Consider the following 331-nt stretch of genomic DNA (forward strand, 5'->3'; position numbering starts at 1 on the left):
TTCCCAGAAGAGCCAACGGTCCCGGAAGTGCCAACATTCCCAGAAGAGCCAACAGTTCCGGTGGTCCCAACAGTCACTGGAACGCCAGCACCCCCGGACGCCGCCTTTGCCAGTATGTTTTCGTGGGTGGCAGCAGGTGCTGTTCTCGCGGCCGGCGTGCTCGCCTTACCTTAAAGAAACGGAATGGTGGCCCAGACGATAAGAGACACCTGAGTCTCCGTATTTTTAAAGTGTTTTTGTTTTATTTTCATTTCTGTTTTTGTTTTCTCCCCAGGAATTAAATATGCAGCACCCGATGTCTGGGCATTGCAGGTAAAAAAAAAAAAAAAAA

This window comes from Trypanosoma theileri (genome assembly GCF_002087225.1).
Source record: "Trypanosoma theileri isolate Edinburgh chromosome Unknown TM35_Tth_35_V1, whole genome shotgun sequence".
Lineage (NCBI taxonomy): Eukaryota > Euglenozoa > Kinetoplastea > Trypanosomatida > Trypanosomatidae > Trypanosoma > Trypanosoma theileri.